Source organism: Petaurus breviceps, unplaced genomic scaffold, assembly GCF_028583685.1.
Source record: "Petaurus breviceps papuanus isolate PSGF00001 unplaced genomic scaffold, PetGlider_PUasm1.0 80, whole genome shotgun sequence".
Lineage (NCBI taxonomy): Eukaryota > Metazoa > Chordata > Mammalia > Diprotodontia > Petauridae > Petaurus > Petaurus breviceps.
In genome coordinates this window covers 10,266,001-10,282,575 of record NW_027186540.1, presented here as the reverse complement: position 1 = coordinate 10,282,575, position 16,575 = coordinate 10,266,001, and the positions used below count along the sequence as shown (strand labels likewise).

Below are 16,575 nucleotides of genomic sequence, written 5' to 3'. Positions count from 1 at the left end.
GGTGAAAGAGGGAGGACCATAAATCACAAGCTGCTGGCTCTGTTGACATTATTCGTGCTGTCTAAAATATTCTCTTTGTACAGAAAGAATGTGTGTGTGTGTGTGTGTGTGTGTGTGTGTGTGTGTGTACACTAATATGTTGTTCATGTACACTTAGAGAAATCTGGCCCCAGGAAAAATTGAGAAGTATGGGTAGTAAGTCTTTGCTAAGGCTAGGTACTTGTTTCTATATCTTTTACATGGAGTCCCTTCCCTTCCTTTTTTTTTTTTTAATTAACCAGTGAATTCTTATTCTCTCCCAGAGTTGAAACTAGAGCTTTGCCACAGATTAAAGGGGCTGAGGTTGTGAGATCCCTTCTCTGTCTCTTCAGGGTAGGAAGGTCCAGAACAGTAGGCTACAAAGGGAATGGGCTGAGAACTGGGGCAAAAACAACTTTCTCTTCCAACACAATTGTCCCGAGTATGGTGAACTATTTTTTGTGTTCTTTCTTTTCACAGTATTTACACTGGTTCTGCTATCTTCTCTCTTTCCAGTAATATTTCTCTCCCAAACAGATTTGCATTCTAATAAGTCATTTGTATAAATTAATATAAATTTAATCTGTTACATCTTTCAGAGATAAATATTTACCTTTTAAGGCTTATTTATAATGGCAAATAAAAGGTCTTATGCCTTTTAAAGGAAAATCAAACACCAGGGAGCTGATGAGGGAATTTTGAGGTAGGGAGGAACGAGGAAAGGATAGGGGAATCAATCACCCATGTAACTATTTACTTTCCCTAGTAGAAGGGCTGGCTTTGTGCTTATAAGAGGTATGTTTTCTTTTTTTAATTTTAATTTTAGAATTTAGTTTTATTTAGTCTTTTAAAATTGAGGATATTGAACTTTAGAGCTAAGTTGTATTTTAGAGAATTGACCTAGGATTCTGGTCAAATATTTATAGGAATAGTTTTTGTCGTGGCAAAAAACAAAGCAAAAAAAAAAAAACCTTTGAAATTTGGTTGGTGTCTGTAAATTGAGGAATCAATCAATGGATGAATTGTGGCATATTAATGTAACTAGGATAATATCACATTGTGAGAAACAATGAATATAGGAAAACATTAAGACCGATGTAGGAAGACTTTAATGAACTGGTGGAAAAATGAAGAAAACAGCACACACACACACACAGACACACACATTCACAATTTCTGTAGTACTGTAAATGAAAATGGCATGGAAAGTAAATTTCAATTAAACCAAATGGCCAATCTTAATCCCGGAGAAGACATGATGAATAATTATACTTTCCTTTTCTCAGCAGAGGGGTAGGAGACAGTGGGTATGGAATTTTGCAAATACTTTCAGATCTACTAGCTTCACTGCTTAGTTTTGGTTTCAGTCTCTTAATTATAAGGAAATGTTTTATAGGACTGTGAGAATGGGTAGGATAATATAAGAAAATGAATGATATAAAAAACAAAAGGTATCAATTAAACAGACATGTGGAACACAGTATCTCAGAAAATATTTAAGAATATGATTTACATAATATAAATCAAATATAGTAATGGGGCAAATGTGTTTTAATATATAATCTTTATTGTATAAAGTATAATATTTCCTCTCTTTCTGGATTATCTCTCATGATTTGAAATTCTAAAATTACTTTTTCCTAATCTTTCAGTTCACCTCTTCTTACAAATCAATTTATATGTGACATAGCAATACAAATTATAATTATTTATTGGCCTAGACTCATGACTTTATTGTTGTAAATTACTCCCAGTGAGGCAATTCCCTTTACCATTGTTGATTGGCAATTCTTCTATGTTTTATTGTTTAGAAATATTTGTGTCACTGAGAAGTTGTTACTTATCTGTTGTCAGATAGCAAGTATAAGTCAGAATTTTGACTTGAGTCCAGGATTGATGACTTTAAGCCCAGCTTTCAATCTATGTTTCTTATTGTTCATTTTATTTGTGCCTCAGTTTAATTGAATTAGGTGGCAGGTTATTTTTAACATTTATATTTATTTATATTTAATCAGAATAAGATTAAGCCAAATATCACCCAAAATATAACTACTGATAATTCATTTTGTTTGTGGCCTTCTTATTTTAGCAGATCTCTCCCTTCTTGGGGTCTTTTCTGCTGATTTGTCAGTTCAGCCCAGAACCTCTATTTTAAAGAAGGCCCCAGGTAAGCCATGTTCATGGATTTTTCTCTGGGCTCCCCTCCTGACTTTTTTCTCCACTAGGCCCCAGGGTAGAGTTCTTACAGCTTCCTCAGTTTCTTTTTTATGTTTTGTCTTTCCCCTATTAGAATATGATCTCCTAGAGTGTGGGGACTGACTTTCTTATTGCATGTATTTGTATTTCCAGGACTTATTTCAGTGCCTGGCATATAATAGCCACTTAATAAATGCTTATTGATTTGACTAGTTGGCTTCAATGTACATATAAAAATAATATTGAATGTTTTTTTCTATTATTATAGAAAACACCTTATTTATTCATGCAAGGAGGGGGGGTCTCTCCAATGTACAATTCTTAGAGCAAGAGCAGTCTTCTCTACCTGATGCTCTATCAGGTAATGTTTTGGTGAGACTGCTTCCTGTAACACACAATGCCTGACTTCAGGGTTCACAGCTATTTGTGATTGTTTTCTGTTGACTTCAAAAAGCTTCTCAATTCCTCTATTGTTGGAGCTGAGTATTCACACAAATATATGATAAATAGTTGAAATTGGTTTCATTTCCTGGGCATATTTCAAATGAAGAGGAAGAAATAAGTTACTAGGTGAAGCATGTACACTTCCTCACCAGTTACCATGTGGCCATAGCTGTGTGGCGAATGCATCTTACCACTTTTCTCTTGTCTCTCTGTGTCTTTTTGATCCTATTCTTAGGGGGATGAATTTCAGAAATGGAGGAGACCAAGTTATGATCTTATGAGGTTCAAAAAGTAAAAGAGAGCCACCAGAGGTCCAGGAATTGGAATCCTTAGCAGACTCTACCAATGGAAGTTCAGTGAGGAGCCAACCCATTGGACCCAGCCAACAAATAGATTGACATACATATGGGTGAGAAACCTTGTCCTGTCAACAAGATAGTGTGAAGTAAACTCAGCGGGAGGGAGAGGGGGGACATGGACTGAGTCCAATTTTCCTAAAGACTAAAGTGGTAGAAGATTCTATTTTTTGCTACTTATTGTATTTTCTCAGTAAATATTTATATGCAAAAGGAGGGAAAGGAATAAGCTTTTATATAGCACTGTTTATTTTTTTTGTCAGGCTCTGTGATAAACACTTTTTCAAATATTATCTCATTTGATCCTTGCAACAATCTTGCAAGGTGTTATTATTTCCCCATTTTACAGTTGAGGAAATTGAGGCAGATAAGAGATTAAACAACTTGGCCAGGGTCACACAGCTGGCAAGAGTCTAAGGCTGATTTTAGCTTGGTCTTTATGACTACAGGCCCAGTGCTCTAATGGACTCCCTCAAAAAAAAAAAGTCTCAAAAAAGCTAATTGATGTAAAAGGTTATTCAACATCGAGGAACAGTCAACTGATCAAAACTATATCAGGACAAGGATCACCAGTTATATGGTATTGAAGTAACTCGTAAGTGGTCAATTGACATTAGGGAAACACATTCATTGGTGATTCATAATGTTGGGAGTAATTTGTATATGAGCTTGTAAGCAACTGTATTAGAGAAACTCCCCAAACCTTCAGGTTACTCCTAGAACTCTATGTTGTAATATGAGTTGGGGGAGTAAGCTTAGATTGTATATATACTACATCATCATGAAAGGATAAAGGCATCAAAACTAAGAAGATATTACCCATAATTGCGTCTTACTCCTTTAGGCACATGTGGTGTGTTGATGTATGTGTGTGTGGAGAGGTGTGGAAAACTCTGCAGTTAGTGATTTTCAGAGTGAATGAATGGCCTAGATATCTGTGGTGGAGTTTCTAATCTTTTGGGTTCATTGGTTAATTACTCCACCCCAAAAATCTGGGAGTGTGGATACTACCTCTTGTGTTATTACAAATTCCCCTTAGGAGCACATACCTTAAGAAATTTCATTTACATTCCAAATAAAACAAATGTAATTCATAGTGGGGATGAGGATAGGGCCTCAACCTATGATTTCATTGATACAGGGAACTCCCAGCTGAGGAAATTACTTCAACCAGTAGAGACTGGCACCTTCTCTGCATCTTTTAATCTTAGTTGCTTAGAGCACTGAGAGACTAAGTGACGTTTTTTGTATTATACTGTCAGTATGTGTCAGAGATGAAAATTAATTGCAGGCCTTATTGGGGATGAGGCTGGCCAGCTATTCCCTATGACCTGGTTTGGTTCCTATAATTTGTCCTGTATGACTCTGCATGCACCAGGACATACCATCTCTAGATGCTTCTCTATCACCTTCCTCTCCCCACCCCAAACTCCCCTTAAAGAGAACAGGCTCTCTGCTGTGGGTCTTCAGTGGCAGTATGGCAAAGGAGACACAATAAATGTCCCTCTCATGGTAGGTGATGTAGAATCCCTCTATATCACAGCTTATATATAATGACAGATCCATATGTCAAGGCTATGAAACCTCTCTTGTGATCCAGTTCTTATTGACATATGGCCTCTCACTAAAGCTCTCCTAGGAATGCAGAATATGCCTTGCTGTTTTTATCTACATACAGGTTTCTATCCTCAAAAGTTGTTTGCAATAGGCTAAATTCACATTGGGATGTTCTCTTTTTTTCAGGGTCAGCCCAGTGTGATTCTTGCCTAATTGAGATGCTTTTCATCAGGTTGCTAATTTTTTCCCCATTGTCCTTCAAGCTCTATAAGTCCTTCTGGGGCCAACTGCTATTTTTTTTTTATTATCCAGGAGTGATTCTTATACTATTTATGGTAAGGGGTTGGAATGAAGAATCAAACAGTTCCCCGTTCTTGCTAAATACCAGGAAAGAAACAACAAACTATAATTCTCCAAATGTTTTTAACCATTCTGTATGGAAATACAAAATTTATTAGGTACTTCAATGCCTTAAACACCATGTATCAAAGGTAGACATAGAATAGTTCATATTTAAATAGAGCTTAACAAGAGTACTTGGATATGTTTATTTGGTCCTAATAACAATCCTGTGAGATAAATTGTAGAAACATCCTTATCCCATTTTATTGAAGATGAAAATCAATTTTTTTGAATTGATTTAACCAAGGTCATAAAGCTTGAAATTGACAATGCCATGTCTCAGACCTTTCTTTCTTGACAACTAAGACAGTGATTTTTCCAGAACATCACTCTACTTCATACAATCCTTAGCATTATGAACCATCACTATGCTGTACCCAATAATGCAATGACACCTGGTCTACCCAGGTTTTCTTTTAGGTAAATGAGCCCAAACTGTTGTTCTTTTGGGGTTCTGCATTTTTGTAGTTCTCCTATCTCTTCCTTGCCGCCAGACAGCTATTACTTCTTGCTGCTCTCTGAATGCCTTGCTCTATTGAATTCACTTTAAATACCTAATTTGCCCTTTCTATCATGCTATGTCTTGGGAAGCCAAATAAACAAACTTGTTTTCTTCCTGTATCTTTAAGCATTCCTTCCAAATCATCCTTTTTTCTGGGTTGCCTTCTTCCCCCTTCCACGTGGGTACCTCCCAAGGATCTGTTCTTGGCTCTCTTCTCTCATTTCTCTAATGTTTTCTTCCTTGGCAATCTCATTTAGTCCAATAACTTCAATTATCATTTCAATTCAGATGACTTCCACTTATATTCATTTATTTCCCTGCTTTGCTCCCAAGTCCCAGGCCCCTACTATCAAACTTCTTTGTAGATGCATCTACCTAGATAGACTCCTATCACCTCAATTTCATTATATCTAGAAATAAACCCCAAATTTCCTCCTGATCCCTCACCAGTCTACCACTACTTCAAATATATCTATTTCTTCTAAAGGTTCTAATAATTTACCAAGCCGCCAGATTTGAAAATCTAAGATTTTTTTATTCTTATCTTCCTCTTATGCTCAGCCTTCAATAACTTATAAAATTCTATCAGTATTCTACCTCCTAAATATCTTATGTCCATACCTTTCAATCCCACTACAGCTTTCTCCATACTCTCCCTAACCCCCCTCACCCCCCCAAAAAACCAAACAAAATAAAATTCAGGCCCATATGATCTCTCTAATGAATCATTGCAATGAGTTCTTACATTGGTTTTATGTTTTTTACTAAATTTAATTTTTTTAAGTAAGAAAAATAAATTTTCCCACTTCTACCTTCCCTAATCTTCCCACTGCAAAAAAGAAAAAAACAAAAAAGGCATTATTTTAGTAAATATGAATAGTCAAGCAAACAATTTCCTCATTGACCACATTCAAAAGCATATGTATAAATATATATCCTTGGTCTATTACATCTCTTTCTAGAAATTGGTGGCGTGTTTCATCATAAGTCTTCATATTGATAGAGTTCTTAAGCTTTTCCAAACTGTGTTTGAAATGCTGTTTTCATTGTATCAGTTGTTCTTGTTCTATTCATTTCATTCTTCATCAGTTCATACAAATCTCACAAATTGCACTATATCTGTCTCCTTTGTTATTTCTTAAAACACAGTATTTTATAATGTCCATATACCATAATTTATTGACCTTTCCCCCCACTTGGTGGCTCCCCTTTTGATTTCCAGATTTTTGCCATCACAAAAGAAGAGCTGCTAAAATATTTGTGCATAAATGGGTTCTTTTCCTCTTTCTTTGCAGTCTTTAGTGTATAGACCTATTAATGGTATCACTACAGCAAGGGTATGTACAATTCAGAAGCTTTTAGGGCATAGTTCCAAATTACTTTCCAGAATGGTTGGACTAATTCACATCATCATCAATAATGCATTAATGTATCTGCTTTAACATAGCCTCTTAAATATTTGTTGTTTTACGTTTTTGTAAACTTTGGATGTGGTTATTGATGACTTGGATTTCATCTAAAAACTGCCTGAATCTATGTTAAGGTTTTTAAAAAATCAATGACACAATTATAGTTTGGGAGAAGTGCCTTGATGGAATTTATAGTTGATTATGAGTTCAATAATGGTACCTAAAACCAAAAAAACAAAAATCTAATTCTATCTTAGGTTATATTAATGAAACACAGTGTCCAGAATTAAAGAATATGATCATTTCACTCCATTGTACCCAGATCAGATTTGTGTGTCAGATTTTAGGAGGAACTTTGATAAGAATTCTGGTTTCAGAAATGGTATGACAGCATATTCCCCTCTTTTTGTCTTCCTCCTGACCACAACCTTTAGCTTCCTACCTTATCCATGATCACCATACCTCTGGGACCCCCACTTTTTTGGGGGACCCCACTTTTATGACAAACACACATGCATAGAAGAATTGCTGTGTGCCAGGCACTACTAAGCTATTGAAATTTAAAAAATGGTTTCTGACCTCGAGTAGCCTACATTCTAAGGGTGGAAAACAATACATAAAGGTGAACTGGAAAGAGGAAGGGGGTATGTGTTACAGCATGGGATGGAATAGGTGGAAAATGGTATTTAGGTTTGGACACAAGACCTACAAGATAAGGCTCAGCTAATAGAACCAAAGGATCTAGGGGAGAGTTCAGGTTAATGATCAGGAGGAGGTAGAGATGATGGGACAAGTAAAAAAGGCATGGCATGAAAACATTGAGGAATATGAGAATTATCCTCAAATATTTTTCAGGGAGGGGGTCATTTTGAAGTGACCCATTTTTTTCTTTGCCTCAGGATGAACTATATTTCTTAAGATGGAACTGTGGGGCAGGCAGATTTTGGCTAACCATAAGGCTTAGAAACAATGGAATGGACTACCTGAAGAGGTAATGAGTTTCTTATCCCCAGAGCTCTATAAAGACAGGTTAGATACCCACATGGTAAGCTAATTTTATAGAGAGTTTTCATGACTCAGGAAGGGGTTATACCAAGAAATCTCCAAGGTCTCTTCTAATCCTGAGATGTTTTTGTTCAAAATTATATGATAGAGTAAGATACATAACATAAAATGACAATATGAAAATGTATAGAGAAGATGATTAGAAAATAGGATAATATGTAATAAGCTGTTAATTACTTACAATAGTTACACAAAGAAATGGAGAATAAATAAATCAGTTAGACTTTTATGTTACTGAGAGCTTTTGGGAGGAGAGATGGGACTTGATCTAGGCCTTGAAAGATACGTAGGATATGGATAGAGATGGAGGAAGCAGTGGTGGAGGGGCACTTATGTGAAGGCTTAGGGTGAACATAGTAGAGAATGACGGAGACTATAGGGAAACGCTAAGCAATTATCAGAGCCAAAATATCATGTGCCAACCTGATTGTAAGTTTTCAGTAATGACAAGGATGTATATCATACAACTTCTCTTTGCCTTCCAACTCAGCAGCCTTGACTTCCTTATTATCTGTTTCAACAATGTACTTACTGTCTATTGAGAATTGCCCTGAGCATGAGGAGGGGATAAAAAGAACAAAGAAAAAAAAAGGAGAGTGTCTTCATCATTGCAATAGAAAGTTGAAGATAAAAGACAGACACATTTAAAAAAATCAAGGTCATTTAACCAACCACATTCAAGTTTGCAATGGTGAATATAGTGCACAATGCAAAGACAATGAGTCCTGGAGACAGTTTAAGAACAAGCTTGTGGGCTAAAGAAGCAATGCTTCCTAGAAGTGGCCAGATATATTTTATAACTTAAAAATATGAACATTATATTCACCCACATTTTAAACATTGCCGTGGGAACTCTCCTTTCCTTGCCTGTCATATCTCCTTGCTATAAGTGGAAAGAACTTTGGACTTGGGGGTTAGAAACTGTGAAATCTAGAGCTGTCCTAGCCATTGGGTGGCCTGGGATAAATCACTGGACCTGTCTTGGAATTGGTTTCCTTAACTGTAAAAATTGGGAGTTAGATTAGAAATTCTACCAACCCCTATCCATCTGTGGCATTCTGTAATTCTTTCAGTCAAGTAAGAGAGGAGCAATATTTTCTAGAGGCCTGCAGTGTAGACTGCTATAACTTTCCCTGAGGCCCTGCTCTTTTCAAGGCTATCTTTTGAAGGTTTTACTCCTTTAAGGTTTTTTGTTTGTTTTTGTTTTTTCTTGAACACTGAAATTCTCATTGGAATTCAATTGACTAAGGAGAATAAGATCCCAAATATGACCAAGCTTTTTGGTCACCAGCACGAAGAAAGTTAAATATTTTTCCCAAGGCTTCAGATTTAGGAGACAAGCTTCATGATAAAAACTGGGAAAGCTGAGATCCCAAGATCAGCACTTGATCCTTGCTGAATTGCCTTTCTCTCTTCTGAATGTCCTTGCCCTATTGTAGCATAGTAAACCTTGTTTTATTGGTTACTAGATAGACTTACCTGCATCATGTCTGCCCTACCAAACAATAATAAATCCTAAAACAATAATAAATTATTTAAATATAATCTTTCTTCTTAAAACTCTTACTCTGAGTACTGAAGAGTACTCTTCAAGGGGGAAGTAGATATTGTAGTGAATGGAGCACTGGATGTAGAAACAGAAAGATCTGAATTCAAAGGCAGCGTCTGTTGCTTATAAGCTGTGTAAATCTTTGTAGTTACTAAACATCTCTCAGCATCTACTTCCTCATCCCTAAAATGGGGATAATGGTAACACCAACCCCACAAAAATTTATTATCTCATATGAAACAGTATCTGTAAAGGCCAGTTACATGCTAACATCATTGTTCACAGAATACATTCAGAGTTTAAGTTAATGAAATGCCCCAAGAACATTTCTAGAAAAAAATAAAAAATTTAAAAACTAACTTTAAATAAGAAAATGACAAAAAAGAATTTTCTTTTTCTCTCAGTTTAGCTTCTGGTAGAAAGCTGTAATCTGATTGACTATATTAGGTCTACAATGTTCCAAGGAGCCTTGTGCCAGCAATGATTTATTTTTCATATTTTTATGTTCTTTCTTCTTTATGGCATATGTATATATATATATATATATATATATATATATATATTTTAAAAAATATCCTGAAGAAAATCACCAAAATATATTAATAAAACATATTCTTTGACTCTATTTGAAATAAACAACCAACACAATGCCCTATGCTGTTGCTGAGGATCCAAGTTTAATTATAAAAGGGATTCTTATAATCCCAGGAATCTTCAGAGGAGAGTTTGAGAACACTCAAAGAACTCCAACCACATAATAAATTCTAGTATAATGGTTGAATCTCATTAATTATTCAGAAAAAATAAAAATAAAATTTTAGGTATTGAAGATAACACATAGGAAAAGAGGCAAATGAATTTATTTAAAATCTACTTCATTATCATTACAGTAATATTTCACATCATGTACTTTCCCCTGTCCATCAAAAATATTTCGTTACTATCTATTGCCTGTAGAACAAATCTGAAAATCCTCAGCCTGGTTTTGAAAGCCCTCTGCTCCAAGGGATGGCTCACACTTATCTTTTCACTTTCACTTTATGTTATACTTTTTCCTGCACTATCAATTACAATCAAACTGCATTGCTAAATGTTCTTTATTGTTGATACCCCCTCTTCTGTCTCTTTGCCTTTGTCCATGTTTAGAATACCTTCCCTTTATTTTTAGAAATTAATAAATCTTTAGAAAGATACCTTCATTCAAATTTAAGCTCTCTGTGGAGAATTCCTGCCCCATTTTGTTTTCTTTATATCCCCAGCTTAGCACAAACTTGATCATAGGCAAGTAGACAATAATTGTTAGTTGAAGAGAATGGAATTGGCCCAGAAACTCTTCATGTGTGCTATTATTAAATTTCATGAGAAATCTAGTCCCATGAGGGTTGAACATTCATTCATTCATTCAGCTAACATTTATTTACCATTGTGCTAAGAGCTAAGGGAGACACAAAGTTTAGATAAGACATGGTCCTCTTGCCAACAGAGCTTACAGCAGGATAAGACTCAAATTTAGATAATTATAGTATACAATATTACATAGTAAGTGAAACAGTTTTAAGAGAAAGTACTATATGAGGTCAAAGAGGAAATGTTCCAACCACATCTTCCTTTCAACTGATGACATCCTTTTATTTTACAGAGAAAACTGATGTTATTTATCTCTCTTTCCCATTTCTCTTCATTTCAAAACCCCCTTTTATCATCCTCTATTCTTTCCTTCAATTTTTGATAAAATTTTAGGTCTTCTAGTTGCCAAGAACATCATGTCTACAAGTGACCTTGATGCCATCTCCTCAGAACTTCCCTTGTACATTGCCCTCCAAGTCGTTACTCTCTCTCTCTAGTCTTCACACATGCCCAATCCATTCTTTTCATGTAATTTGCAAACATGCCAATTCATCCAAACCTTAAAAAATCCCAATAAACACTATCCTCAATTTTAAGTGATTGGCATTTATCTCTGCCCTTTTTTAGGCAAATTCCCCCCCAAAGGCTTTCTTTACTTGATGCCTTCTGTTCCTCTTTTCTCTCTCATTCTTCAGCACTTTGCAACCTGACTTCTAACTTCATAATTCCTCTGAAACTATTGTTTATGCAGAGAATTCCCACATTTATATAGCTAGCCCTAGTTTTTTTCCTGGTCAACCAGGTGGCACAATGGATCAAGTATTAGGTTTGGAACCAGGGAGACTTATCTTCATGAGTTCAAATCCAGCCTCAGACACATTAGCTATGTGACCCTGGGAAAGTCACTTAACCCTCTTTGCCTCAGTTTCCTCATCTACAAAATGTGCTGGAGAAGGAAAGGGCAAACCACTCCGTTATCTTGGTCAAGAAAACCCCTAATTGGGTCACAAAGAGTCTGGAACAAGCCTACCATAACAAAAGTCTCTCTCCTGAGAATTACCAATTACCTTTGAAACATCTCAATCTAGATGTTCCCTGTGCATCTCAAACTCAATTTATCAAAATAAAACTCATTACCTTTCCCCTCAAAATTTCTTATCTTCTGAACTTCCATCTTACTCCCCAGGGCATCACTCTCTTCCTTGTCATCTGTAGTGCCAATGCAATGTGCACAGCGCCAGAAGTCACTATAAATATATCTTCATAGTGCTCAACCACAAAATATAAAACCTCCATATAGAAGACAGAAGCAAAACATTTATTCAAACACCAGAAAACTGGATCCTAAAACCAGTAAGCTGATTCCATCACAGTAGTAAAGAAGTTAATAAGCCACAACACCATAGAGCACCACAGCATCCTTTAGCTTTCCAACAAACCAGCATAAGCCTAATAGTCACTCATAAGCCTAACTGTTTCCTTTGGATATGCCCTCTCCTCCCAACCATATCTAGTTGCTCTGACTCCCAGCTTCCTGTGGGCTCTGCTTCACCCTTCAGTAAACTCCTCCCACCATAGGCTCCATGTGATTACATTCAGCCTATTAGGGGGCAAAGTATATTTTCAAAGCAGGGAAGGTCTTCAAATTCCCTTAGGCTTATTAAGAGGCAGGGAAGATGTTCAAATTCCCACTACCATTACATCATCCTTTCCTGAATTATCTCTTATGTTGTTTATTCTCAAGTCTTAAGTTTTTTAAAGAATCCTCAGCTCCTCTTGTGTGAGTGACAAAAAAAAATCTCCATCATGCTCTGAATGGCATGACCCCTGAGTCAACTGAATTTCAAAGAGAGTTTCAGGGTTAAGGAAAATAAAAACAACCTTAAAAAGGCTAAGGCCTCCTCATAAATACAACCTTATGATGAGTAGGGCCTTAGGAAAAGCTTACAACAGTCTACACTCCAGGCCTCTAGGAAATACTGCTCCTCTCATACTTAACTGAAAGAATTATAGAATGCCAGAGATGGACAGGAGTTGGTAGAACTTCTAATATAACTCCCAATTTTTACAGTCAAGGAAATCAAGTCCAAGACAGGGAAAGCAATTTGTTCCAGATTACCCAATGGCTATAGAACAACTCTACATCTCACATTTTCTAACTCCCAAGTCCAAAGCTCTTTCCACTTATGGAAAGGAGATGTGTGGCAGGCAAGAAAAAGATCATTCCCATGGCAAGGTTGAAAGCTCATATATTTTTAAAAGTTACAAAATATATTTCACCACTTCTAGGAAGCATTGCTTATTTAGCCCACAAGCCTGCTCTTTTGCGCATTCTTAAACTGTGCGTCTAGTACTTATTATTGTCTTTGTACTGTGAACTCACTATATTCGCCACTGCTCATTTGAATGTTGGTTTGTTAAATGACCTTGACTTTTTCAGATGTGTTTGTCTTGTATCTTGAAATTTCTTTTGTGATGGTGAAGACGCTCTCTTTTTTTCCTTTGCTCTTTCTATGCCCTCCTCCTGCTCAGGGCAATTCTCAATAACAGTAAGTATATTGTTGAAACAGATAATAAGGAAGTTAGGTCTGGTGAGTTGGAAACCAAAGAGAAGTTGTGTGATGTACATCCTTTCATTGTTTAAAACTTAAAATCAGGTTGGCGCATGATATTTTGGCTCTGATACTGCTTAGCATTGCCCTATAGTCTTCCTCATTCTCTGCTGTGATCACCCTAAGTCTTCACTCATTCTCTTTTCTCTGCTTCTCAACTGATGCTTTGTCTACCTCCACCCATATCCTATTCATCCTTCAAGGCCTAGATCAAATCTCATCACTCCCCCAAATCTCTGTGTGACATCAAAGTCTAATTGATTAATTTGTTCGACAACTCTTTTTTAAGTATTGTAGTGTATTTGCCACATAATAAACACTTTGTTATATGCTACCTATTCTCCAAGTATCTTTACTACACATTTTCACTTTATGTTATGTATTATATTTTATTGTATCATGTCATCTTATATTAGTGTTCACTGGGGTCATGGAACTTTACCATTAGAGGGATCTCAGTATTCATCTAGTCTAACCTGTATCCTCCCAAAAGCCCCCAATTTAAGTCACCTGGTAGACCAGAATCTCCTCAGAGACATCTAATGGAAAAGAACTCAGTATTTACAGAAGTATCCCATTCTACCTACAGAGCTATGTGTCTAATGGTCAGGAATATATATATTCCCTGTCAATATTAAATTTTCTTCTCTTCAACTTTAACTCATTTCTTCTTGTTCTGTCCTCCTTAATAGGAATAGCCCTTAAATTACCTGAAGGCAACTATCATTTGCCCCTGATTCATCATTTTTCTAGGCCAATTCTTCCCAGTTATTTAAACCGATTCTCAAATGACAGGAATATGGGTCCTTCTCATGCTGGTTGCTAATCTCTGAAAGTTTTCCATCGTTTCAGTTCCCAAACTTTGGGGTCAAGAACTGAATGCAATACTCCAGTTGTGGTCTGATCAAAGCAGAGTACCAACACCTATTCATTTATTGGGCTTCAGCAGCATTCAATATTATATTAGCTTTTTTTCTTTTCTTTTGCTGCTATCTTATTAACTATCATTGAGCTTATAGTTCACTGAGAACTTCTTCAGATCTTTCCCCCCCAACAGAAAATCCTATCTAAGTTTGCCTCCTTTATCTTATACTTACAAGGTGATTTTTTTAAAGTCAAATATGTATTTGACATTTGTTTTACTTTGTGGTTATTGTCTTATCTCATTATTGTGCAGAGATTACCTATGGTTCATGAAATCTCTACCAGTGTAGCTAAATGCATGTCAGACCTTACCAATCTAAAAGGCTTCTGTGAGGGTTCAGAAAGATACTGTGTTTGTTAGTAAAAACAAAACAAAACAAAAAAACAACAACACCAAAACAGCCCAGTTAACTTAAGAGTTCATGATGAGAACATTGACCATAGTAATATGGCATGTCTTTGGTCACAGAAACTTATGAGCCCACTGAAGCTCAAAATGGGTTTTGATCTATATTGGAAATTTTTAAAAAGGAGCTCATAACAATGGAATCATACATCTTTTTTAGTATTTCTTTGAATATACACAGTATATACAGGGGTAGTTAAGTGGAACAATGTATAGAGTCTTGGCCTGGAGTCAGTAAGACTTCTTTTCCTGAATTAAAATCTGACCTAAGACACTTATTAGCTGTGTGACCCTAGGGAAGTCACCTAACCCTGTTTGTTTCGGTTTCCTCATAGGTAAAATGAGCCAGAAAAGGAAATGGCACACCACTCCAGTATCTCTATCAAGAAAATCACAATTGGGGTCACAAAGAGTTGGACGTAACTGAAAAAAATGACTGAACAATACCAAATATTAATGCACTATGAGCTTGTATTAATAACAGTTTCTTTGTCTTTAATGGTTCTTTTCTATATGTATAGGTTGTTTCTAAACCCAGGACGTGGTAGAAGCACCTTGTACTCTTTGAGGAGAATTGATTTAAAAATTTTTCAGTATGTGCATTTATACCTTGGAAGAAAATAAATGCTATAGATAGGAACTTGATTTATTGTTTTATCGATAACCTAGACTTAAGTGATGGAAAAAATGAATATTATACTTAAAAGTGTGGCATTCCTTTGCAGAGAGCTTGTTATTAAACACTTATCAGCACACCCCTGGTCTAACCTTTAGAAGAACTTCTACTGGTCCCACAGGGTCTGGACTACAGCATAATTTGTTGCTCTGTACCCAGGCATGAGGTATAGATCAGGATCCCTCCTGGGGAACCAGACATCTAATTAAGATGGAGGAAAGGGTAGATTCTTTATTTTTTTCCCCTCACACACTTTGGCTTGATGTATACTCACCCCCCAGTGCTTTAGGGCCAAATTACTTATAATTTAGATAATAAATAATATATAACAGAACAATCTGTTACAAAATTATTTCATTTTAAGGACTTGGACAATAAAATGATCCTAACATTTCTGCTTGTATGAATGTACAAGGTCGTGGAACTTTACCATTTCAGTTCTTGATCCTATACATACACTCCCTGCTTTCATCTACCCCACCTCTGTGCTCTAATTATTCCATAGTTGTTCTAATATCTAGAATCCAGATGCACAGAATTTTTTCTTCCCCTTTATTTCCAGATTGAGATAGTATCTCACTTTTAAGTAAATTGTTTTTGGGATAACCCTGTTTCTCATACAATGACTTGTGATTTATTCAAGAAGGTGTAGAAGCCCTATATTCATATTAAATTCTCTCCTATGCAAGGCATTGTAACCACATCGGAGGTGGGGTTACTATCCTACCTTTACAATATGATTTGCCCAAAATGGGGGTCATTTAAAAAAAATATCCCTGTGCAATATAACCTAGGAATGGGATGAGTTTTTTTTTTACACCATAAAGAAATGGTAACATAAAAGCCCCACACTTTGTAGCAGAACAGTTTTAAACAGAACTGGACAACTTAACTCATAACTACTGTTCTAATCTTCTGGGTGACGGTGTCAGTCTCAATATGTTAAAGTTCATACAAACATAAAACAGTTCCCAGGACTGTTAATTCGGCCTTTTAAATTTGACTTTACCCCTATACTTTCTAAACAACTCTTAGAACATCTGCTGGTAAAAGATCCAGGCCTGGGTCAATCCTCTTAATGTCTCTGTGCTCTATAAATGTACTTAAGTAGT

The 16,575-nt window shown here is 36.1% G+C and overlaps 1 long non-coding RNA gene across 1 annotated transcript; it reads left to right on the top strand.

The window, feature by feature from the left end:
- The first annotated feature begins 216 nt into the window (after positions 1–216).
- On the top strand, positions 217–15,789 carry LOC138175942 (uncharacterized). Its single transcript, XR_011172130.1, has 4 exons — positions 217–813; positions 2,108–2,185; positions 2,894–3,067; positions 15,123–15,789. It is a non-coding gene; the product is annotated as an uncharacterized lncRNA (long non-coding RNA).
- The last annotated feature ends 786 nt before the right edge of the window (positions 15,790–16,575 follow it).